The following is a 26444-nucleotide window of genomic DNA, read 5'->3' as shown; positions in this document are numbered from 1 at the left end:
TTTGGGTAATAGAGTCTCTGAGGGGTAGGGAGCGGTCTACAGAGTATAATACAAAGTGCTGGGTGCTGCCTAAAATGCATATAAACCGCCACTACTTTATCAAATTTTAATATATCTCCTTTCAAAATCTTAGGCAGCTTGTGCACACCATATGCTCTCTGTCTGTATTTCTTCTGTGCTTTTCTTAATCTAAAAGAATGGTTCTTGAAATTCTTACAGGACTCTTTAAAACGTTTGCCACATATTTTGAGAAGCATCTGGTTGGACAAAGTCCTACTTTCTGTATTTGTTCCCAGTTGTCTGTTGTGTGCCATGTTTCTTGTGAATCTAGTTTTGTTAACTTTTGGGGTAAATGCTTTTGCATTTGCTCTGGTGTTTATAGTAAGGCTAATAGCCCAAAGCAAGTTGCTAAGGGTTGTATAAACGTGAGACTCAGTGTCAGGACAACTTGATTAATTCACCTGCCGTCTAATTTGCACAAGGTTACCTGAAAATTGGTGTTTGTTTCTTTTGCTTGATGATTTCAAGATGGACCTTGTTCCTTTAAGGAATCCCAGATACCTTGAATACTTTCTCAAACATCTGCTCAGGTTTCATCAGGGAGACTTTGGGGTAGCTATAATTCACATGGCTTTCCTTCAGCAAACAAGGCACCTACCTGTCAGTAAGACAGATTTTCCACAGAGCTAAAAAATGAAGAGTGCTAGAAAGGAGTTTTGAATCTTAATAGGGACAGAACTTTCAGTTAAGGTAGCTGTGGAAAAGTTGTCTGTTGCTGCCTAGTTTTTATTTTTTCATAGTTTTTTTGTATTAAATTATTGAATTTACACCCATACACACTAAAAGTTTAGAGATTTTAAAACATATAAAGAGGAAAACTAAAATTATACATAATGCCTAGAAATAACCATTAATAGATAACACTAATGTGGTATTGCTATGTAATAAGCGCCGTTAAAATACTTTATTTATATTCTTTTAACTCACAGAATAATATTAATGAGAGAGATACTATTGTTTTCCTCATTATAGAGATGAGGAAACTGAAGCACAGGTGAAGTTACCTGTCCAAGGTCACTCAGCTAAAAGGTGGCATGGCCAGGATTCAAATGCAGACAGTCTAATCCCAGGATCTCTTAACTGCTATGCTGTGTCATCAATACTTATTTGTCACTATTCACACACACAAAATTACTTCCAGACTGCTTTCAGTGAAGTCCTAGACAAGGCTGCAATCAGTAATAAAGAAGGAACTCTTACTTTTTGTGACAGCATCAATGGGCCTTGAGACTATTATGCTAAGTAAAATCAGCCAGTCAATGAAAGACAAAGACTATATGATCCCACTCATATGTGGAATCTAATGAACAAAATAAATTAATGAACAAAATAGAAACAGAAGCATAGTCCCAGCTGGTGCAGCTCAGTGGATTGAGTGCCAGCCTGAGAACCAAAGGGTTGACGGTTCAATTCCCAGTCAGGGCACATGCCTGGATAGCAGGCCCGGTCCCCAGCAGGGAACGTGAGAGGCAACCATACCTGGCTGTTTCTCTCTCTCTATTTCTCCCTCCCTTCCCCTCTCTCTAAAAATAAATAAATAAAATCTTCAAAAAAACACCCCAGAAGCATAGATATGTGTAACAAACAGACAGATGTTGGGGGTGGGAGACTGGATGAAAGAGGGTGAAGGGATTAGCCAAAGAATGTACATGCATGACCTATGGACAGGGGCAACAACATGGGGGTTGCCTGAGGGGGCAGCTGGGTGGGGTTGGGAACAGGGAGAAAAATGGGGCCAAGTTTAATAGTATAAACAATAAAATACAGTATTTAAAAAAAGACAAGTTTGCAATCAGAAATCATGTTTAATTATTTGCCTTAATTTGTTTACTTAATCTTCTAACAACTTTTCTCTTACAATATCTACACTGGTAAACATTTTTGAAATAAAGATGTTTTAATTCAGTAAAGCTGCTGAGACCCTCTTCTTCATGTACCTGCTGTTTACAAACCTTCGCTTTGGTGACTGAGCAGTAACAGAGAGTCCAAGCAGACGTGCAGAGTGCCAACCAAATAAGTGCAGGGTAGGTCTGAGTGAGTGACCTTTGTTCAATCCCTTAGCCTCTTTAAGTCTCAGTTTTCTCAACTATAAATTAGGGGTACTGATATTGATAACCTGGGGTACAGGGTTGTAGTGATAACTAAAAGATACACCTGTGAAGTATGCTTAGGAAAGTGTACAGTCATTTACAATGATTACAAATGTCAATGATTACTTTTAAAATCAGCAATAATACTATGTCCAACCATGACTGACAGTTGCCCGGGGAAAATTTTTCTTAGGCAAAGGAGGAGATAAGAGAGGTTTATCAAAGACACGAACATAAACGTTGTCGGGAGCTATTGAAGATACTTCAGTAATGGTGGTGGAAGCACTGAAAAAAAGATTACCAGCATAAATAAGATTTCCATGTATTTTCTTCCAGAATTTTTCCTGTCAAGTTTTTTTTTTTTTAATTATGTCATCTGGCTTATTTATAAGGTCAACAGATTGTTAAATCAACTGCTTTCATCATCCTTTTTTATTTGCTACTGGCCTTTTCGTGTCTCGCATTTTTACTGTGTTACTTGCTTACTTAATGTCTCCATTTTCTCTTCCTCCCTCTCCTTCCATTCCCAATGTCATTGATCTATGAAGCACTGTTGTTTGTAGACAAACCAGGTCTTGGGTTAGGGACTGCAGTTTGCAGTGGGCCTTTGAGAAATGCCTGTCCATTCATCTTTTCTTCCTTCACACAGGACCACAGCCAAGCGCTTTCAGGCACAGGAGGCTGGACACTTTGTGAGGCCTGCAGAGAAGGAGACTGTGCCTCTGCACCCATAGCTTTGCAGCAGCACGCAGCATAGACTCACAAGAAGCAGCTTGATTAAAAGGCTGCTTTGTAACAAACCTAGATTAACTACATAAGGAGATAATATTCAAAATGCTAATAAAATGATAAAAAGAATGGATTATTTTTAAACTTCCAGTTCCTTCTTAAATTGGTTGAGCCTATCTACAAAAATTGCACGGATGACATTTTACATGAGACACTCTAATTCTCCAGCTTTTGCCATCCTTGGATATCGTCAGTAGTGGCTCAGCTCATACTGACATGTTTTTGTATTTTCTTTTAATTTGGGACTTGGCCCTTGCATTAGAAGTCCTAGCAAGACTGAATGGCTGATCCAACAGAGGTGAAATACCTGTCTTGTAAACTTGCTATGGAAATATCCCTGAGAATAGGGGAAGAGAATGTGCATTCTGAGAAGATAACACCAGTCCCTGTCCACTGCCTTAGGTTCATGTCACTTGCTCAGAGGATGTGCCATAGAAAATTCTTCAGTGGGTAAGTCTAGACAAAATATTTTTGGATGCTTTGAGCATATCCTTCCAGATTAAACACTGTTGCCAAGGGGTTAATTGGACTCAAAGATCCCTCTCCATGAGGTTTGAAAGTCTGTGATATAAATTCCATCTGTTTCTTGAGGCAGTTTATGGGTTTGGCAATATGATGTGTTGGCCTGACAATTGTTTAAAAAATCCTTTTTAGTCTGATACAGGTATAATTTTTTATAGTATCCAGATTTATTTTTTTCAACATCTAATTTTAAATTAGAAACCACTCCAGGTCTGTGTCTGGGATACAAAATTTGTTCTGAATGTGAATACTGTGTAGCCATCTCTTGACCAAAGAGGTGTAACTTTCATACAGTAGTGTAGGAGTAGAACATTCTTCCTCCAGTTTCAGTGCTATGAGAATTGGAATGTTATAAATAGTGAAAGTCAGTCCTGAAATATTTCTTGACTATGCTTTCTTTGCTCCAAGGGTTTGTCTACAAACGGTCTTCAGTGGATTATAGGATCTGAGATTATCCCTAGGTCTATGTGTGCTCCTTTTCCATGAATAGCTTTCATATAGGTAAATTTAAGTTTATAAAACAAACACCCTCCCACCCCAAATACAACCTTAAAGGAGAAAAATTGGGAAAAGTCAGCCTGAGACAAGGCAAAAGTTGGAAGAGAAAAGAAGCATCTCTTGGCCTTAGTCATAGAAGGGAAAGACCTGCTTCCCTCTGGCCCCTTCATCACCCATGACCTTGGCTTTGAATATTTCATAAAGAGCTCTCTTGAGTGTTTATTCTTGGCTAGAGAATTCCTTCCGGTATATCTGCTCATAGTGTGTTAAACATTTGGTTTTTTATCATGCCTCCTCTCCTCTTATACAGACCTATTTAGTCAAATGAGTGGATTATAAACCTTTGTTCTGACCTGGTTTCCCCTTCAATTCTGCTTCTAATTTAACAATTTTCTCTGGCTCCGCACTTCACAACTGCTGGCAGAGGGCTCTGTGCCTTTAGTCTGCACCAGCCACTCAGGAAGCTTGCTATCTGGACTGATATCAATGCTTAGGTTTTACTGTATGAAGAAGGAGATTGGACAGCATTCATTAATCGTTGTTCAGCTCTCAGAGAAGGCAGAGTTTCTGGTCTGCGGGGACACTGCACCCACTTCTGTACCTTCCCAAGTTACTAACAGGAGGAAGAAGCGTTAGGTCAACCTCTGCACCGAAGGTGTCACGTTCCGTTACTGAGAATTAAAGATAGCAGGCTTCTGTCTCCGGAACAAGATAATAATGATCTCAGGAGCCTCAGCTACTTTTGTGGACCAAGTCACTAAACCTGGAGCATCAAAGTCTGGGAAAATTACTCGCTTCCGACCCCTGACAGAAGCATGGGGACGCCCTATTAAGGACGGATGCCCACTGCACTCATGGCTCTTTCTGGTCTTTTGGACCTACCTCTTCTGTAGAGTATAATTTAACATTTCAAGTATTTCCTCATCATCGGTTCCAACTGCAGGATTCCAGATTAATATGTTTGGACTCTTCAAAAAGAAGAAAACAGTGTGTCCTCAACTCCGAAGACTATTAGAACCATGACAGACTTAGCTTCTGGAACCACTGCCTGCTTTTGTGGATGTCTGATCTCTTGAACTAATGTTTTTATTACACCAGCCACCCTTTTTACCATGCCTGACTTTCCAAGAGCCAGATAAGAAGCTCTATGTCCATCTGCTTTTCCACTCAGAACTTTCCTCTGGCCCCATTCCTCACCATCTCCTCCAAATCTCTTTCTTATTAGCCATCAGAGTCTCCATGTTCTTTAAATGTCACTGGGCTCCTCGTCTCTACTTGTTCCCCTTTGAAATGGCAGCTTGATTTCAGACTGTCATGCTGGCTCTCACCTCACATCCCTTTGAGGTGGTATTTTGGTAAATGCCTCCATCAAAAGGCCTCAGAGCCAGGACACTGTAACTATGGCTTGTGCTTCCTTGTGAGTTTAGACATCAATTGAATACTGTGTTCTTTTACTCATTAACTAAAAATTACATGCTGAAAGTTTGGGCCCTTAGATCTAAGTGGAAATCCACTCCAGGTACTGATTCTGTGTAATCAGCTCTCTCTGGGTCAACAGCATTAACCTACTGTGTGTCAGGGTGTTTCATGTGCCCATCACCCAACATACTGTCTGGAAAACATAATATCAACTGAACAGCTTCTGAATAAGTAAACATACCTCGGGGACAGTTTGAGGGAATATGTGGAACTTGAGATGGAGCTCTGTATTCTGTTAAAAACTTAATTATGAATTTTTAAAGTGAAATTGCTATACATCAGGCATCAAAGTAACTATGAAACAGATCTCCATAAGCAGCATTATAATTTTATTAAAATTATATTTGGGATTTAATTTATAGAGGTATGACTGAGAGCCAACAAAGAATGGCCCATACCATTGAAAGACAATTTATTACTTACGTTTCTTAGGAAAAGGGGGCACAGTGTGCCATGCAGAGCTGCAAGAGAAGCAGCAGGCTTTTGTCAGGAGGAAGACACATGAGCGAGGAGAGCATCTAGATCAGAATCCTCATTGGGGTTTCTGTAGGCAAGGCATGGCAAGGCAGCATAAGTAGCTCAGAAATGGCTAGTTTGTATAATGTCAGTGAGCTGCGGGCTGTAGGGGTTGCCTTTAGTTGTCTGACACCTGGCCCTGGGAGATTTAGGAAATAATGGCTTGATGTGGGAGAGCTTGATGAGAAGATCGTTAAGGTTTATATTCTGGATTGGTTAACTTGCATGTGAAAGTTGTTCTTTCAAGTAAGTTGTTTACCATCTTTAGGAATTAGTTAGCCCTGGAACATGTAGTTTCTCCCATGTCTGTAAGGCACCCCAAAATGTCAAAATGTCATACTATGCCAAAAATAAAAAACACAGTTGCTCACCAGTTCTATGACCTTTGGACCCTGCAGCCAAATCAAAGATCTAAAACCAGGTCAGGATAATATGTGTTTGGAGAGGAAACTGGTACTGTAAAATGATATCTCCCTTGCCTTAACACACATAAAATTATGGGTGGATTAAAGAGTTCTGCTTTCTTTCCTTGAAGCATAGAACGGTGAGTGGCTACAATATCCTTCTGAAGGCTTATGCCAGGTGTTTATAGAAGATTGGCACCTGGCTCATGTCTGAGAAAACTAAAGCATCCTGTGGCCAGTCTGTCAGTCCAAAGAAACGTGTAGACTTTCCTGTGGAGCAGATGTGGGCCAGAGAGGAGGGAGAGTGAAGGTGGTGTTAATATCATCACAGGTCCTGTCCAATTGGCTACCAGAAGGAGAGAACTCCAGCAGCAAGATCTTCCTGATGAACTCTGAATTCCTAAGGATTGCAGGAGTTGCAAGGGACCACCCAAAACAGAGACACAACCTTGCAGTCAAGACAACTGCTTGAGAGGGGCCTTGAGTGATGAAAATCGCCAAAGGATCCTCAAACACCCACCGAAAGATGAGCTTCAACTATCTGCCATTCGCAGGGTGCCTGAAGGCAACTTATGAGAACATCTGTTCCAATGAGTTTCTATCCCTTAACACTTCTTTCTTTCTCTCTTTTACTCAAAAGTGATTTAAAATAGTTAGTAATCCAGGAAGAGTGGAGATTTAGTACAGAAAGTTAAAGAGGAAGCCATCTATTTCATCCCATTTCTACTGTAAGTTTGTAGTCTGATCATATTAGAAACTCAGTTATGATTAATTTCTTGGCAGGACACTTCTGATTTCTAAATTAAGACTATGATTTTTATTTAAAAAGGCTAGCACTTTCCAGTACCAGAAAGCAAGCAGAAAAATCATGGGACCTACCCAAGTTTTTACTGAGGGAAAAGAAAGAAGGACATAGAGGGCATAAAGAAATATTCTTCCACATATAAGAGTTACAGAGGCTTAAAAGAGCTGATAAAAAAGCAAACTTTTGGTAAAGATCTTCCACAGCAAAGGGAGGAAACTATAGAAATTTCAGCTTTGTATCTCTAATGAAATACCAAGGACATACGATCTATTTGAAAACAAAGGGTCAATTGAAAAAATAATACATTGGGATGCAGATTGAGAGAATAAGAAATGAGTGAATGAGTCAACTGAATAATCATAGAATTAAAATTCAAAAGAGCACACAAAGAACCAAAATCACACACAGAACACTGAATCAGTGAGGTAGAGGACTAAGCTGAGGCTCTCTTACAGAGTGGTGAGAAAGGGAGCAGGGGTGGCTTTTATTCATGGCGCACTCACTGGACACCAGACACATGTTACAGGGGAAGAAACTGAGACCTGGAAAGATCACCTAATGTACCCAGGCAAGCAGCCAGTAGATGACATAGCAGAACTAAAACTCAAATTTGTCAGACTCCAATACATGTTTGCTACCCATATACTATGCTAAACTCAAGGACAAGACCTTTAGATCTAGGGGAGATGAACAAAGAGCCAACTTATATATGATGGGTATTTTAAAGTGAACAAAAGAAGAACACATTGAGCATAATAAAAAGTAGAATAAAGCTTTCTTGAACTAAAAAAAAATAAACATGAAAGATCTCGTCTACTTAGAAAATTGGACAATTGGTCAAAAAAGTAAGAACTGGTTCTTTATGCAGAATAAGGGTAGGGAATATGGACATAAGATAGTTAAATCATTGGCAAAAGTGATAGCATTTACTACTGTTAATAATGTAGAGAGATATGTGTTCATATTTATGGTAACATCAAGTAAAAAATGTGGATCATAAGAAAATGTGAAATAAAAAATCTAAATAAGGCAATTTTATAATTGGAAAAATATTTAAAACAGGTTAAAAGTTTTTCAAATGTAAATAGAATTAAAATAACATTTTAATGCTTAACATAGTTTAATAAAATTTATTTTAAAATTTGCTGTTTATTAACAGAGCCTGATATCTGAGGCTTTCAATTGGTGGGAAAAAATATGGTATCTCCACAAAAATTCTAAGAGGAAACTATGGGTACATTTGACACAATAAGCTAATAAACAGAGTAGGACTGTGTTGAGTTTGGCAATAATTGTTGAATTCTTTGAACTAACCCTAGAGAAGCAGATAGGACAGGATCATGGTTGGTCCATAAGACAGAAGATGTGAGTTCTATTCTGGTCTGCCATTTATAGTGTTACCTTGTGTGAATCGGTTTCTCACTCTAAGCTCTAATATCCAGCCTAGAAGACCCTCAACAAGGATTTGTTGCCCAAGTCACTTGTCCAAGGTCACATGGGTATTAAGTGTTGGAACAAGAGACATTTGGTGGAGCCAGTCTGGTTGGAAGATAATCAGAGGTTTAAGAAGGGAGGAGTTTCCAATTAGAGAAAACAGGGTGAAGAAAAAGCATGGTGTTCAGACCACATGGGGAACTGGCTATCCCAGCCAGTACGGACACACCAACACAGTATCTCAAGATATTAAAAATATCTCATAATAGTATTATATTTATTATAATAAACATATTTCCATTTTCTATTATGATTTAGAGTTTTATAATTATTTATATATTTTCTTATTTAGTCCTCAGGATGATCTTTCACATTTGTAGAAATGTTATCATTGTCCTGCATCCCATCCTTGAGTTACACATGAAAAAAGTTAACTAAGGGACTAGGAATTTAAGATACCCTCTCTTAAGGAGCAGACCAGGACATTCATTTAGGCAACTCCCAGCAATTTGATAAAAGATATTGAAACCAGTGGAAACCAGCTTCAGAGTCGTCATTTGAAAGTGATCCAGACTTATTGCCTTGTCCCAGAAAAATTATTGACAGATGAGGAGGCAGTGCAGGTTTATATACAACATATTTATATACAGAGGCTCAAGGTCTGAATCTGGGAATATGGATAGTGATAAAGGAAAAGACAATTCTTGAAGATCATCGTAGAAACTGGGTGGTAAATTTAACTCCCACAGTTCAGAAAATATGAATGAAATAAGTAGAAGCATTCAAAGAGGAGACTGACTTTGTCTGAACCTCAAGACAAATGATTGTGGGGAATTTCCCTTCTACCTTAAGGCAAGACCACACCTCAACCACCTCATACAGCTAAAAATCTTACCTAAGAAGAGATAAAGAAGAAATTTCTCAACCTTATACACTTCAAACAAGTATTTGTTGGGCCAAGATGAGTTGGAATAATCTGAAGTCTGCCTGTTCTGCCTGAGCCAAGTAGAATCTCAGAAACTGGCTCAGGCATGGTTGATGTTGGATAGCAGAGCCCTGTCAAACCCAGAGAACTCTGGTGGAAGCTCCAGAGTTGGGCAGGCTGGGCCTCGTCTCTGGTTCTCGAAGACACCGCTGACTCTTCTGTATGTTTGTAAAGGCATCATCCTGAGGTAACTGAGATCCTCAATTTCTTCCAGTACCCCTTGGAAGGTATCTTAGATATTAGAAGTAACAATGCTGTTGCTTAATTTCACAACTGACCGGAGACTACCAGCCAATATAAACATATTTTGAAAGTATGTATTATATTTATTTAAATCCATATATATTTTGACATGCAGAAAGATATCAATAGAGGTCAAATAAGCTTTAAAAATGAGTTTTAATAATTTGTATATACCTACCAATGTATACAAAGTGTTCTCACACAGATTTACTGGAAATGTTTGCTTGTCTGTTAATTGGTTGTGTGCTCCGTAATCTATGAAGCCATCTCCTTTTTTTTTTCTTTTGTGTTAATTTGGGGGCTAGAGAGGGGGGATTCAGTGACATTATGCCACCCATGAAATCCACGCCCAATGGTTTGGGAATGTCCCCTGTCTCTTTTTCTAACTAGCAGAAACTCACCCAGCAGTTGATATGCCAACCAAATTTCTCTTTCTCCTGTGAGTTACTTTACTCAACAATCTCTGGAAACATCTCTGTCATCACTTGAAACAGTAGTCTCCTCATTTGCTGGCTCCTGTGTAAAAAAATACTCTTACAGAGCAGAAGTAGGTTAGTTATATATTTGTTTAACACCAAAGCAAAAACCATAATCTTATTTGATGATTAGAATTAAATAGCCAGACAACAGTTCCTCCTTACTGATATATTCTTTTGAGCTTTTCCAACTAATTGCACATTGCTTCATATTTTCTAAAAAGCACTAGTATATCCCACACTTACTTGATCATAGTCCAAAAATTGGGAATTTTCTTGGAATTTCTTTAACTACAGGAACATTTTAATATTAATTTCTCATGATGATATATTAGTGCTCTGAAAAGTTTTCAGGTAGAGGTTCTGTTATTTCCAGTGATTACACATTTTACCCTCCAAGAGACAACAAACAGATGGAAGTAAATGTGGGTATTGTTTGCTGTTTGTTTGCTTTTTTCTGGATAATTTCACTAGAGCTGAAAGCAACAGAGTACATATACACTCAGAATCCTCTAAATGTTTGAAGATAGTTTTCATGGTTTTTACAAGAGTTTTCCCAAACTGTTTTCCCCAAATAAAGTCCAAAGTGCTAACCAATTAGGCCTCTCCTGTAAGAAGAGTGTCAGCAGTTGATTTTTCCCTTCACATGAGAGGCTCTTTTATTCTCCATTTAGATTCTTGCAAAGTACTTACAAATATCTATGCTGTGGCTGGCTACAAGTATAACGCTCCACATGGCAGCGTAAGTAAGGAGGTAGAGAGAGAAGGCATATACAAGTTGCTCTGATGTGGTAAGAATGGCTGAGACAGCATCAATAGGTGAACTTGTCATTTATCAGGTGAGGAAATACCAAATGGTATTTCTTTCCTTCTCATTTTCCCATAAATATGTTAATTATGGATTAGATCAGGTCAAAGTCTTACTAGGTATAGACTGTGCTCCTTATCTAACTAAGGCTGCTGGTTGTGGCGGTTCTATAAAAGTCCTTAAATATTGATTTGTTCGAATGGTGTAGGTTGGTGCATAATTGCATAGAACATGATTTTCCTTTTGCAGTGATGACTGCTTAGATTGGCCATTATTTTTATTTTGGCCAGTTTCTCAGGTTTGTCCTTTTTCTTTTTGAGGTCCTTTGGTGCCTTTGTCTTTGATTTCTTGTCAATAATATAATACAGTAAAAAGAACATTGGATCAGGAAGTAGAAAACTTGAGATTTCCTTCAGGTTCGGCAACTACTAACTAGAGGGACTTCAGCAGGAATCACCTAATCTTCCTGCGTCTCAGTTCTCTCATCTGTAAAATGAGGGTGTTGCAGTAGATAGCATTTTCAGAAATCAAAAAGATTTTGAGTGGGCCCAATCTCACACCAACACTTGTTTCCAAATTTTATGTTCTGGAAAATTTTTTATTACTATCAAAAAAAATTAAATAATAAAAAGTAATACAGATTTTGTGAAAAATACAGAATAACACAGAAAAACAACGGAAGATAATTTAAATACCCAAATCATTCCTACTTTAACCAGAGGTAGCTACCGTTAACATTTGTTCGATTGGTTGCCAATGTTTTCCTTTTGCCATGTATTTGAATTCTATTTTGTAAATATATAATAAACATGTGTAATTATTAATATATTTTGTAGGCAAATAAAAGTATGTTATAAAACATGAAATCATACTGTATATATAATTTCATATGCCATGTCCGCTCTACTAATAAGCTCATCAAAATGATTAGTTATTTCTATTGCAGCGTTTTGATCTCTAGCATTATTTTTTCCTTGATTCCTTCTTATGATTTCCATTTCCCTGTTTACACTGCTCTCTTCTTGCATGCTGTCTACTTTATCCATTAGAGCCCTGAGTATATTAATCATAGTTGTTTTAAATTTCCATTCTGATAATTCCAACATCCCTGCCATGTCTGGTTCAGAAGCTTGCTTTGTTTCTTCAATTATATTTTTTGCCTTTTGGCATGCCTTGTAATTTTTTCTTGACACTGGGCATGAGGTACCAGGTAAAGGGAACTGTTTTATATAGGCCTTTAGTCATGAGGTGGTAAGGTGCGGAGGAGAAGTGTTTGTTAGTCCACGAATAGGTCTCAGCCTTTTAGTGAGCTTGTGCCTCTGGACTGTTAACTTCATGTGTATGTTTTAAGTTTTCTCCTCCCCTGCTGTGGTGGGACCAATGGTGAGAGCAGGCGGTAGTTGGGTGTTTCCCTTCCTCAGCTCAGTTAGGCTCTGATAATCCCCCAGTAGGTTAAGATCTGGTTAACTAGTTTCCCTGAGGACAGGCTTTGTTTATAAGATCCGAGTACTCTGATGCATTTCAAAGTTGTTTCTGCCCTCCAACTCACTTGCTGGAAGCCAAAGTTATTTTTCCCCAATATTTTCTATTGGTTCTCCCTGTCATATTGGAATCTTTAACTGTCCAAGTGGCCTGCACTGAGCCTCCAGCAATTGTCACTTATGGTTCAGATTTTCCTTCCCCTTCACTGTGTTCCATGGTGGTTCCTGCTTGTGAGTCTCTGCTCAGGTAAGCCACTGCCCCATGTAGCTGCCTGTCTGACTCTCCAATCTTGGGAGCAGCAGTTTGTCTTGTGCTTCCTCTTTCTTATAAATCCAAAATTAGTTGTTCATTTTTCAGTCTGTCAAGCTTTTCACTTATTAGGATGCAATGACATCTTCCAAGCTCCATTTGTGTAGAATAGGAAATTAGAAGTCCCTTCAACTACTTTTTAATAATATGTTGCCAAGTCCATACACCACTGGGTATACTCATCTCTGTATATGTTTCTATTGCCAACATATCTCTGAAGTGTGGTACCTAGACCTGCATCCAATACTCCAGATGTGGCTCAATCAGAACAAAGGGAAAAGCCATTACTACTTAGCTCATTTTGCACACTATCCTACTAGCACAGTCTAAGATGTCATATATTTATCTACCCATCCAATAACAATAAACCTGTGTATGGTCTTTACGTTAGAAGGAAATGTACATATTTTATTCTTATTTAGCTTATCTGTAAACATTAAATTTTTTTTGTTATAGTAATTTTTCATTCTAGACTCATATAATTGATTTCTTGAACCAACATACAGACTTCACTATTTTTTTGTATTGAATTATATTTGATTTTATTTGTCCCATTCTTTCAGCTTGACATGTATGCTTTTATTGTATTTTTTTCCATTACCATATGGTGCCCTTATAACTCCCTCTCCCCAGCCATCACCACACTGTTGTCCATGTCCATGAGTCCTTTTTCCTCAATCCCTCCACCCCCTAACATCCCCCCAACATTAGCTGTCATCTTGCTCTCTATCTATGAGTCTGTCCCAATTTTCCTTGTTAGTTCAGTTTGTTAGATTCCACATAAGATCGAAATCTTATGGTATTTGTCTTTCTCTGTCTAGCTTATTTCATTTAGCATAATGTTCTCCAGGTCCATCCATGCTGTTGCAAAGGGTAAAATTTTCTTCTTTTTGGTTGAGTAGTATTCCATTGTGTTGATGTCCCATAGTTGTTTTATCCATTCTTCTACTCATGGACACTTAGGCTGCTTCCATATATTGGTGATTGTAAATAATACCGCTTCAGATATTGCATTCTTTATTTCTGACTGGTCTTATTTTATAAAGGTTTATATGTCTTTGTTCATGCTGTTGAGTATCCTTATAATCATTACTCTAAACTCTCTATCTGATAAAATTCTTGCCTCCACTTCATCTAGTTCTTTTGGAGAATTCTCTTGTTCTTTCATTTGGTGTCTGTTTCCTTGTCTTCCCATTTAGGATGCTTCTTTGTATTTGTTTCTGTGTATTAGGTAGATCTGCAAAGACTCTGGTGTGGACCTTTGTCAGACACTATATGTGACTGGCCCTGGACAACCTGTGTGGAGCTATCAGCAATCCACAGTGTGTGGCTTCCTCTGCTGGGCCTGCATTTGTTAGAATAAACCAGACTGTGCACCAAAACTGGGTTTTACCAGTACCATGTCCATGGGAGGGTCAGCTAAAGTCACAGAGCTTCCAGAGATCTGCCTTAGTTGTTAAACTAATCAATGATATAGCCTCAAGCTGTACTCAGCAGCTAGGCATAAGCTCCTGCAGATAGGGCTATTGTTTCCTCTAAGACTAATTCTACTTGGAGGATAGTGCTCTGCCTGAGAAGGCAGCTTCTGCCATATGGGGAATGACTCAACACAGGGACTCTGGTGACTGTTCCTTCAGTTCTCTCCCTGGAGCAACCAGCCCAGGCTCTCCTCATGTGTCTCTAGTCTACTCTGCTCTTTCTCTTCCAGAGCCCAGGGTAAATGGCTATAAACAAAATTTTGTGCATTGGCCCTTTAAGAGGCTTCCTGTGCTCCAGCTAACTCTCCCTGGTGACAGAAACCCCACTGCTTTTCACAGCTGGATGTTATCTTGGTTCCTTTCTGGTTCTGGTTCTGTAGGTTTTGGAGCCCATCTTGGGGTTTAGTCCCCCCACTTCTCAGGGGTAACCCTCCAGCCACTGAAATATCCCTCCAGGAACTTCAGCTGACACCCTTGGGAGCCCAGTCAGCCCTCGTGCCTCCACACTCCCTCCCAGTCTTGTTGTGGTGAAGTGGTGTCCTCCATCTGCCCTTGGTTATAAGGCTTCTCTCCAGCTAGTGTTCATTTGGCTATTCAGGATGATTTCTCTACAATTTAGTAGAAATTCTAGATTGGTCCTGGGTGGAGGTTAGCATAGCTTCCACTTACTCCTCCACCATCTTCAGCTTGACATATATTTTTGAGTTTTTATTTTGTTTTTTCTGAGTATTGACTATTTGCTATCTTCACGTTTAAATTACATAACTTCAGAGAAACCACTGGTAAAAAATATAAGAACAAGGATTGGAGAAGAATCCTGTGGATGTTATCAAATACGTCTTCCTTCTCACAGCATAGCTGACCTCATTTAACTAATCATTTATCTCTTTGTACAGAGCTGTTTACACAGTTCAATCAACTATGCTACAGAGTTGTTTATACACTTCAATCAACTATGCTATAATCCAATTCATAATTTCTCAATATTAGGACATTTGCACAATTTCTTAAATTGATATCTGTTATATTTTTTAGTTTCCTGATATGCAAATATAATTACCAATTAAAAAAATAAAAGTATTTTAGTGTTGCTTGTTTCAGCTGAGCCCATATTGGTTCTTGATGATCAGTGATTTCTTACAGGTCATGAACTTAATAAATCCTGGAAAAATTTTGGAGCACATTATAATTCAACAAATAACTTTTATGATGCATGCCACGGAGTGTTGTTTTCAAGAGAACAGATTTCTAATGAGAGGGACTCACTAGAGATTTCTGATGAGTGTAAATTTTGTGTAAATCCTACGTAAATATCATGGAAGTCAGAGAAAGGCAGCTCTAGTTATAAGCCACTGCCAACTGCTCAGTCACGTAAACCTCAGATCATTTTAGTTTTTCCCTAGTGATTTTTTTTATCTTTCAACAAGAATACCAATTATTACTGTACTATGTTAATTTACAAAACAAACCATTAAGGCTGGATATCTACCAAACTTTCATGATGTGAGCATTTTATTCACTTGTTGAAAAAGAAAACTTAAACTCTCTTTATTCCTTTTTATATTTTTAAATTATATTTTATTATTTATGCTATTATAGTTGTCCCAGATTTTCCCCATGTTTCCCCTCCACCCAGCTCCCCCTACTCCCTTAGGCAATCCCCACACCATTGTTCATGTCCATAGGTCATGCACATATGTTCTTTGGCTACTTTATTCCCTATTGTGTACTTTACATCCCCATGGCTATTCTGTAACTACCAATTTGTACTTCTTAATCCCTTCACCTTTTTCACTCATCCCCTGACCCCCACCCCATCTGGTCACCATTAAAATGTTCTCTCTATATATGATTCTGTTTCTGTTCTTTTTGCTTAGTTTGTTTTTAAGATTCAATTGTCAATAGATATGTATTTCTTGCCATTTTATTTTTCATATATTTGATCTTCTTAAAAAAGGCCCTTTAACATTTCATATAATACTGGTTTGGTGGTGATGAACGTCTTTAGTTTTTTCTTGTCTGGGAAGCTCTTTATCTGTCTTTCAATTCTAAATGATAACTTGCTGGATAGAGTAATTTGGTTGTAGGTCCTGCTTTTCATCACTTTGAATATTTCTTGCCAGTCCCTTCTAGACAGCAAAGTTTCTTTTGAGAAATCAGCTGACATCTTATGGGAACTACCCTGTAGGTAACTAAATGCTTTTCTCTTGCTGCTTTTAAGATTTTCCCTTTGTACTGAACTTTTGACATTTCAATTATGATGTGTCTTGGAGTTGGCTTCTTTGAGTCCATCTTGTTTTGGATTGTCTGTGCTGTCTGGACTTGTATGTCTATTTCCTTCAACAAATTAGGGAAGTTTTCTTTCCTTTATTTTTCAAACAGGTTTCCAATTTCTTGCTCTTTCTTTTCTCTTTTCAGCACCACTATAATGTGAATGTTGGTACACTTTAAGTTGTCCCAGGGGCTCCTTACATTATCCTCATTTTCTTTTTCTTTTTCTTTTTCTTTTTTTGGATAGTTTTTTCTTCTTGCTGTTTTGATTGATTGTTTTTTTTGTTTCCTAAATTCCTAATTGCTGATATGATTCTCAGGTTTGTGCACTCTCCTGTTGATTCCCTGTAAATTGTTCTTTATTTAAGTTGGTGTATCCTTTGTTTCTGGCTGGATCTTTTTTATGCTCTTGAGGTCTTCACTAAGTTCCATGAACATCCTTATAACCAGTGTTTTGAACTCTGCATCTGATAGATTGCTTTTCTCCATTTTGTTTAGTTCTTTAATGTAGTTTTGTTCTGGTATTTCATTTGGGCCAAGCTTCTTTGTCTCCTCATTTTGGCAGCCTCCCTGGTTTTTTTTTTTTTTTTTTTTTCATATTATATAGAGATACTGTGTCTCCCAGGTTTGATAGAGTGGCCTAATGTAGTATGTTTCCTGTAGGGTCCAGTGACACAGCCTCCCCTATTACCCAAACTGGGTATTCAAGGTACACCCACTGTTTTGGGTGTGTATACCCTCCTATTGTAGTTGAGCCTTGATTGCTGCTTGGCACATCCAAGATTAGCTACTGCCTATATTCTGTCCAGGGTCACACAGCATTAGCTACCAAGTGATCTGCAAATGACTTTCACTTGTGCTGGGTTTAGAGGTGCCCAGGTGAGACCAATCTGTGAACCAAAGCTGGCTGCTGCTAGTGCTGGGCCAGGAGCAACTTAGCAAGAGGTACAGTGCTCCCTGAAGTCAGATGCTGCTTGTTTGAGAGATTTAGAAAAATCTGAAGCATGGACCAAGACAAGCCATTCATATGGAAAAGCCAATGGAAACAGCTTGGGTAGGCCTGAAAATTGGGTGATGATTCACCTCAGGGAATCATCAAGGTTGGGAAAACTGTATAAGCCAGAATGATGGAGTCTCAAGACATGGTGCCCCGCTCCAAATATCTCTTTTGGGGGAGGATTCAGAAAAGGAACAATGGCCTCTGCCAGCACTTCTGTCTGTGAGAGAGCTGCCCCCCAGCTCTTGCCCTGATGCTGGATAATTCAGTTCCTTTCAATATATGTCTGATGCCTTTCAATCTATGGCCACTGTGCTGGAACTCAGAGTGAGTGAGTCCAAGTATATCTGTGTATAGGCCCTCTAAGAGGAATTGTCTGGGGTTCCAGAAGGTACTGTATTCCATAGCCTCAATCTTTGCTGGTTTTTACAACCAGAAGTTATGACAACTTATCTTTCTGGAACTGGAACCCTGGCCTGGAGGGTCTAATGTAAGGATGGGACTCCTCACTCCTGAGATATTCCTCCTGATTTTAATCCACCACATGTGGGTGTAGGACAAACATGTTCCACATCTCCACCCTTCCTACCATCTTGATTTGGTTTCTTCTTTAATTCCATTGTTGTAGGACTTCCATTCAGCTCAATTTATGATGGTTCTAAATGATGGTTGTTCTATAGTTTAATTGTAATTTTTATGTAGTTGTGCGAGGAGGTAAGCCGTGTTTACCTATGACACCATCTTGACCGGAAGTCCAAATTTTCTTTAATTACATTGCAACATCATAGGAGCTTAAAAATAATTCAAACATAAATATTTGTCAAAAGGATATACATTAAGATTCAGACATAAGGTGTGAAATTTTGGCTGTTTCAACTGAACTCACTATAGAAACTTTTGTTAACTGAAGGAAATGCTATCAGAGATCAGGATATTTCCTTATTTGTCTCAACAGCTGTACTGTAAATACAAGGTATATACAAGCTCAAGGTGTTGAGTGAGGTTAAAGGGGAAAAATGACTTTTGTTAAACACTTATTAGAATGTCTTATTTACCCCTATATTTAGGCAAATTTTTTTGTTAAATGCTTGTTGGATTATGTAACAGTATTTTCCAACTTCTCATGGTATGAACATTAGTACTTTTCAATCTGCATTTGACAGAAGAGCAATATACTGTATCTATTTTTCCCAGAAATGGTTCTTTACATGCCTCATTAAATCATACATACAAATTGGACATGCCTGCTTTATCAGTCTGAAGTATAGTCTTTTTGCATATTAACTGGAAATGAACAGATAATATATGTTTTGCTTCATATTGTTTATAGAATTCAGTAAAGGAAAAATAGATTTTACTTAAAACTTATGTTTCTAAAACCATTTGCTCTTTTGGATGACATTGAAGAAAGTTAAACAAAAGTTTTTTAAAGAAATGCTAAAGGGAAAAATAATGATAGGAGCCTTATTTTTTGTAATTGTTTTTTAAATAAAAGGCAAATATAAATGAACAAGATTAATAGCAAAACCATTTAACTTTATTTTCAGTGACCTAAGTTATATTACTTCCTTCATAGTTACCTCACTTTCCTCTCACAAAAACATATGACTTTTTTCAGTTCAAGCTTTCTTATTTTTAAATATTTTCAGCTTTGTTTAGGATATAAGGCAATGGAAGTCAAAGATATGAACATACTGGAGTAGGCTTGTGTCCCCTCCAAAATATGTTGTGCTAACTCTCAGTACTTTGGGATGTGAAATTATTTGGAGGTAGGGTCTTTACAGAGCTAAACCAGCTAAAATAAGGTCTTTGGGATGGACCCTAATCCAATATGACTGGCATTCTTACAAAAAAGAAATTTGGAGACAGAGATGGACACACAGAGGGAAGACCATATGAAGGGACACAGGGAAAAATAGTCATCTACAAGCCAAGGAGAGAGACCTGGAACAGATCATTCCCTCATAGCTCTCAGATAGAACCAACAATGCTGACACCTTTGATTTCAGTCCTTTAGGCTCCAAAACTGTGAGACAATAAATTCTTGTTGTTTAAGCCATCTAGTTTTCAGTACTTTGTGATAGCAGACCTAGCAAAATCATGTGGGTTATATGGAATCATTCACAAGTATGAAAATGCTTATTATAAGTAAGATTTATTTAATCACTTCTATGTTCCAGGTTATTAGGAAGATCTAAACGATCTAAATATATTTACTCATTTAACCTTTATAGCAATCCCTATGGGGTAAGGTCTGTTATTACCCACTGTTTATAGCTGAGGAAACTCAGTCTCAGGAAGATTAAGAAAGTTGTCTTAAGTCACCCAGCTATAGATGAAGTTGGAACTTGACTTCAGGTAGCTGGACTGCAGAGTCTGTATTCCTAACTCTACATTGGTAACTACACATTGCCCAGAGAGAATCTGCTGAATTATAAAAGTATTTATTTTTCTAGAATTCAGAAGCATTGCATTTTAAATTGGTGAGATTTCATAGTGTTAATGCTAGTATCAGTTTTCTGTGGTTGCCATAACAAATTACCACAAACTGGGTCACTTAAAACAACAGTTTCAGAGACTAGAAGTCTGAACTCAAGGGCCACAATCCCTCCAGAGGCTCTAGAGGAGATTTCATTCTTTGCTTTTTCCAGCTCCTGGTCGCTCTTAGCATTCCTTGGTGTTTCTCAGCTACATTATTGTTATTTCAACTTCTGCCTCTATGGTCTCTTTGCCTGCTGCGCTTCTGTCTGTATGTATCTCTTCTGTGTCTGGTATAAGAACACTTCTCAGTGGATTTAACCCCAGATAATCCAGGATGATGTCCTCATCTCAAGGTCATTAATTACATCTGCAAATAATGTTTCCAAATGAAGTCACATTTACAAGTTCCAAGGATTTGATTAGACATGGATGCATGTTTTTTTTTGCGGGGGGCGGGGGGGGGGGTGCCATTCAACCTACTACAGTGATGTCTTGTATTTTTAAGTCAATGTGCCTTTTTCACATTGTCAATGTATTTTTTCCCAATGTGCATAGGGAACCAAAATCATTTAGATAAACTGATGAAGAAATACAATGACAAGAAGGAAGATATCAAGAGAAAGAGGGAAGGATGAGAGGGGAGAAGAGAAAAATGTTACCCCTGGGGAACGACCTTCACAAACCACTAAATGTTTCAATATTTGCTACCAAAGTTTAGTCCTTGTTACTTGAGAGTAGTTTAAAACAAGTGAAACAGTATGGGAATGGTTGGGGGGAAATATGGTTCACTGTTTGAATAATAATATGAAGAAAAAAGATTTTTAAGGCAGGTGAGATTATCTACTGTAAAAGCATAAGCCCTTCAAAAGAGCATAGTCATAAAGAAACAGAAAACTAATTCATCATAATCTTCAATAGCTTTGTCTCCCTGCCTCTGTTTCTATGGCAAACAAATGATAACATTTCAGCATAGTTTTGTACTATTACTACAATGGTATGAAACTTGTGTCATGAGATTAAGAAACAGTTTGTCATTGGCAGTGCTTGTGAATGCCAGACATTAGTGAGTCTTTTGTATATGAATGTTCACAATAACTTGCCAAAATGAAGTTTAAAATCCAGAATTGTAAGAAACTGAAAGTTATTCATAATAAGAAAATTGTAATTTTATTAAAAGCTTTTTACACTGTGATAATAACAATAAGCATAAACAGACAATTCACAGAAGAAACCCTATAAAAACTAAATTTAAGCTCAAACTCAGTGATAATCAAAGAAATGCAAGTAACATAGTTTTACCCAGCAGAGTAGCAGTGATTAAAAAGAATAATGATATCCAGTATTGCAAAATATGCAAATGAAAGGGCATTTGTATATTTACTGTGGGAATATAAAGTAGGACTGCTTTTCCCAAGGGCAAGTCTTCAAAATGCACAAATATTTTGACCCAAAAATTTCAGTTGTAGGCAATGTGCCCAAAGGAAGTAAAAATACACGTCAAAAATGTATGTGCAGTAGGCTTATTTTAGTAAGTTTGTGTTAGTTACAAATCAGGGATAACCCATGTTTTCAACATCAAGGTACTGGTTGAATTATAATGTATATACACATGATAGAATCTATCTAGCTTCTGGAAATGATGAGGGAGATCTGTATCTACTGATATGAAAATGAATTGTGTTAATGACACCTTGACACATGAAAATAGATTACAAAAGGATGTCATTCCATTTTTGCAAAAAGCATATTTTATTCAAATATAGACATTTTTCACAGTTATTATACAGAAGGAAATATCTGGTAGCAAGAAAAAGGTTAAGAAAACTATTTAAGACAGTATGTGAAACTTTAAAACAATTATCATTATTTTTAAATTTTTTTAATAATGAATTTGAACCACATGTAAAATAAACAAGAGGTTTTAAAGTATACTCTTTAATGAACTCTCCATCAAAAAAGGAACCAATATATTAAGCAATATTTCACAAGGACATTTTTTAGATTTGCCTCATTAAATTTTGCATTGTGGACATACACAGTAAATAGAAAACACACACAGAGTTTTCTTGTTTGTTTTTTTTGGGACAAAAAAAATTGTTATTTGTTGCCATAGAGAAAAATTAGTTTTCAAAACCAAAATCAAAATCCAATATGTTTCTTCTTGCTTCTGAAGGATAAAAATTTAAAATTTATAGTAGACATTTAATTGTCAAGTTAAGAATGCTTAGAGCTCAAGGAAGTCAGATTAAATGAAGGGGAAATAGGCAGGTACTAAGATAAGATAGAGATTTTTCTACTATTCTTTATACTGCTTGCATTATATTCTAGAATAAAACCTTGCAAGGATATTTCTTCACATATATTTCAATTCAGTAAATATTTATTGAGCTCATAGAGGTCACCATGTTCAGGACTGAAAAAATTAGTAAACTGTACTCACTGTCCTCCAGCAGAACAAGTCTGGACCTTCTCATGTTCAAGTAATTTTCTGATTCATACAAAAGAGAAACTTTACTAGTAGTACTCAGAAACACTATTAGTAGTTAGTGTGTCTCTATGAAATTCTAACTTTTTTTCTTTAGTTTTTATTTTTTGTTCAAATACATTTGTCTCCGCCTTTCTGCCACCACTTTCCACCGCCCCCCTCACCCCCAATCCTTCCCCACTTTGTCTTTGTCCATGGATCATTTATACATGTTCTTGACTTGACCCTTCCCTTCCCTTTCCCTGCCCACCCCTCGCTCCTTCCCTCTTGACTCTTGGTTTCTTTTTTCTTTCAATGTTGCTGATTATATTTTCCTTGCTTGCTTGTTTTGTTGGTTAGGTTCCACTTGTAGGTGAGATCATATGGTATTTGTCTTTTGCCCCCTGGCTTATTTCACTTAGCATAATGCTCTCTAGTTCCATCCATGCTGTTGTTAAGGGTAGTAGTTCAATGGAACAGAATAGAAAGCCCAGAAAAAAACCCATGTCTCTGTGGTCGATTAATATTTGACAAAGGGGGCAGAAGCATTAATTGGAGTAAAAATAGCCTCTTCAACAAATGAAATTCTACCTTTTTAATTACTCATTTTCTTTCATTCACTCTCTATTAATTGCTCTTATAAGCAGAAGACTGAGGTTAAAAAAACAACAGTTCCTCCCAGTAAACATTATGAACTCTCTGTACCTTTTCCTTCTTCCATAGAAAATTGTTCTTAGTCCTGTTGGGCCCCTATAAGAAAATAACACAGATTGGGTAGATTATAAACAACAGAAATTAGTTTTTTTACAGTTCTAGAGGCTGGGAAGTCCAAGATCAAGGTGTCAGCATGGTCACATTCTGGTGAAGACCCTCTTCCTGGTTCATATGTGGCACATTCTCACTGTGTTCTTACATGACAGAAGGAGCAGGGGATCTCTCTGGGGCCTCTTATCCAAGGCACCGATCCCATCCATGAGGGCTTCACCCCCATGACGTAAGTGCTTCCAGAGGTCCCACTTCCTCTGCCATCGTCTTTGGCAGGATTTCAATGTAAATTTGGGTGGACGCGCACATCAGACCACAGCAGGGTCTAAGAAAAGCAATAAATATAACAGGTAAGACTAAGGAATGGACTCTTTCCCAGGACTGGATATCGTGGCCTTCATTTACTTGGAACTTGATCACCAAACTGAAGGTTTTTATAACTGCAGCATGTCTCTGCCATCTCATGTTGTGGATCTGTTTTAAATATATTTAAAAGATATATACACATGTTAAAAAGTAAAAGAGAACCCAAAAGACTTAAAATGAGAGGAAAGATTGTCCTAATTTTCACACTTTCCCACCCCTAGTGCAGTTTCTGTAGAGGCAACTATTTTAAAATATTTTCTTGCAGTTCCTGCATGTTGCTAAATAATATATCTATACACATATTGTATTCTCTGCTTTTTGTTGGATACCAAGGATTTACTCTCTTATGCCAGCTTTCACCTTTACACTGATCCTTGCAAAATAATCATATATCTTAATTTTAGGTAAATCAATTAACAATATTTGCATCACTAAGAAAAATAAATGATTCCCATAGTGTCAAATATTGACCTTGGATTACATTTTTCTCCTGGTAAAATTTTGTCCCCTAAAGTTGCTAATTATTTTGCTTTTTATTAGAGGAATTTATCATAATAAAAATGATCGTATTTCCCAATAACGTCATCAGAGCCATTTTACTATTTTTTAAAAAAAATGAAGCACAATATTCTTGAGTAGCACTCTGGGCCAGTGACTGTCCAAGCCATGGTCAGTCTTGAGACTTCCTTTGTGTATGATCTTGAATAGAATCCATGTGTTCTAGGTAAAAGCCTTTTCCTTCTTGCTGTACACTTTGGTGTAAGGATTACCACATCCTAACTACGTTCTAGAAAGAATGCTCAGAAGGTAAGTGTATACATCCATTCATGTCTGAAAATGTGTTTTTTCAATGCATACTTATGATTTATTTTTTTAAGGATATAGAACCAGGCAAAAAGCTCTAAAATATAATATAAAAATAAGAGACAAACTTGGGATATCTAACCTTTGACTCATAAGTGTTTTAGGAAAGAGACGAAGAGAACTTGGAGCAGGATACTATTTTTTTAAAGTTACAGAACCATGCGCTTCCTGATGGAAAGGGTAAGCTACAATTTTTCAGTGCCATTTAGAAGAAAGTTTTCATTGCCATCTAGCATCCAATGTTGTAGATACGAAGTCTGAAGCTATTCAGATTTTCATTTATATATAGTTTCTTTTACTCTCTGTAAGCTTTTAGGATCTTCTTTTTACCTCCAGAATTCTAAAATTTTATGCTGTTTTTCTGTCAGTATTTTAAAAAATCATTGTGCTGGATACTTAGTTTTCCTTTTCAATGTGGGACTTTATGGTTCTTCAGCTCCAGCAAATTTTTTTTTTGGTGTGGTTTTTTCCTTTTCATATTCTGAAACACCTCTTAGATGTTAGATTTCCTAGGTATTTTTTGTGTCCCTTGATTTTTCAATTCTACTTATTTATTTATTGCATATATTGAGTTGGCATTGGTTAATAAAATTATATAGTCTTAAGTGTACAATTCTGTGATATGTCATCTGTATATTGCATTGTGTGGATCACCCAAAGTCAAAGCTTCTTTTGCCACCATATATTTGACCCCCTTTACTCTTTTCCAGCGCCCCACCTCCTTCCCTCTGGTAACCACCATACTGTTGTCTGTGTCTATGAGATTTTGTTTGTCCTGTTTGTTCATTTGTAGCTTTCAGTTTTATGTCCCACATATGACTGAAGTCATATAGTTCTTGACTTTTTCCATCTTAATTTGCTTAGCATGATATTAACAAAAACCATTCATGTTGTTACAAATGGCAGTATTTCATCTTTTCTTATGGCTGAATAGTATTCTATCATATATATGTGCCACATCTTCTTTATCCAATCATCTATCAAAAGACACTTTGTTTGTACTGCTGGTGAGAATGTAAACTGGTATAGTCACTCTGGAAAACAGTATGGAAGTTTCTCAAGAGAGTAAGAGTACAATCACCATATGACTCAGTAACCCCTCTTCTGGCTATGTACTTCAAAGTTTTGAAGACATTTATTTGCAAATGCTCCCCTATATTCATTGCAGTGTTATTCACCATGGCCAGGGAATAGAAAGAACTGAAGTGTCTTGCTTTATTTAAGAAAAAAAACTTTTCAGCTCTCTGTTGCTTTTTTTTCTATTTTTTCTGGGAAACCTTAACTTTCTTTTCTAAACTTTCTGTTGATTTTGTTATTTAGGCACTCAAATTTCCAAGAACTCTTTATTTCTCTAATTGCTTATTTTTTTATAGTGGCATGGTTAATGAAAATGAATCTGTTTTGTATACAAATGAGAGGTTGTATTATTATTATTATTATTATTATTATTATCATTATTATTATTATTTATTCTCCAGTCTTCTCACATCTCTCTTTTTCTTCTCGGTTTTCCCCCAGTATATCTTGTTTGTATTTCACATTGTGGTCTTATAAAAAATACAAAAAACAAAAAGGCATGGTTTTCAATTGCCCATTAAAAATTTGGCTGTGTCCTCTGTGTTGGACTTCATTTTCAATTGGCAGCCTTGCCTGCTAGTGATTAGACAGATAGCCAGACGGCTCACAGAATGTCAGAACATCAGATATCTTTTCCCTGGGGTTCTTTATTTTCTCCAGAGGAAAAGTCTTCATTCTCCTATCTGAGCATTAGATTCCTGACTGCTGTCTGGATGTGGTAGTGTGGACATGGGGTTGGGACGACTATATGCAAACTTCCAATTGGTCCCAAGTTTTCAGA

Source organism: Pteronotus mesoamericanus, unplaced genomic scaffold, assembly GCF_021234165.1.
Source record: "Pteronotus mesoamericanus isolate MK-2021 breed Mesoamerican mustached bat unplaced genomic scaffold, CSHL_Meso_final contig_130, whole genome shotgun sequence".
NCBI classification, from domain to species: domain Eukaryota; kingdom Metazoa; phylum Chordata; class Mammalia; order Chiroptera; family Mormoopidae; genus Pteronotus; species Pteronotus mesoamericanus.
The sequence above is the reverse complement of the archived record's forward strand: the minus strand, read 5'-3'. Positions refer to the sequence as shown.